This window comes from Penaeus monodon, chromosome 19, assembly GCF_015228065.2.
Source record: "Penaeus monodon isolate SGIC_2016 chromosome 19, NSTDA_Pmon_1, whole genome shotgun sequence".
NCBI classification, from domain to species: domain Eukaryota; kingdom Metazoa; phylum Arthropoda; class Malacostraca; order Decapoda; family Penaeidae; genus Penaeus; species Penaeus monodon.
In genome coordinates, this window is record NC_051404.1 from 2,548,479 (window position 1) to 2,548,723 (window position 245).

At 34.7% G+C, this 245-nt stretch overlaps 1 protein-coding gene across 1 annotated transcript in view; it reads right to left on the reverse strand.

Annotated features, from left to right (window-relative positions):
* Nucleotides 1–245, reverse strand: part of LOC119584971 (microtubule-associated protein futsch-like) — a gene marked incomplete at its 5' end in the record, with an annotated part of 346,977 nt that overhangs the window by 298,803 nt on the left and 47,929 nt on the right.

The following is a 245-nucleotide window of genomic DNA, read 5'->3' on the forward strand; positions in this document are numbered from 1 at the left end:
CAACACAAACAATTCTCAAACTGAAAAAAATGGATCCCAACAAACCAGTCTAAGTAATCATCATAATAAAATGCAAAAATAATAAACCTAATTCATCCGCCAAAGTCATTCATCTCAATTACCCACAACAAAAACCTTTTCATGTTTGCAACATATCGAAATTCGGAAAAAAAAACTGACAGGTTCGAGTCACGCTTGGCTTCTGATGAATGGATTAGGTTCTCCGTGGGATTTAACCGATATAA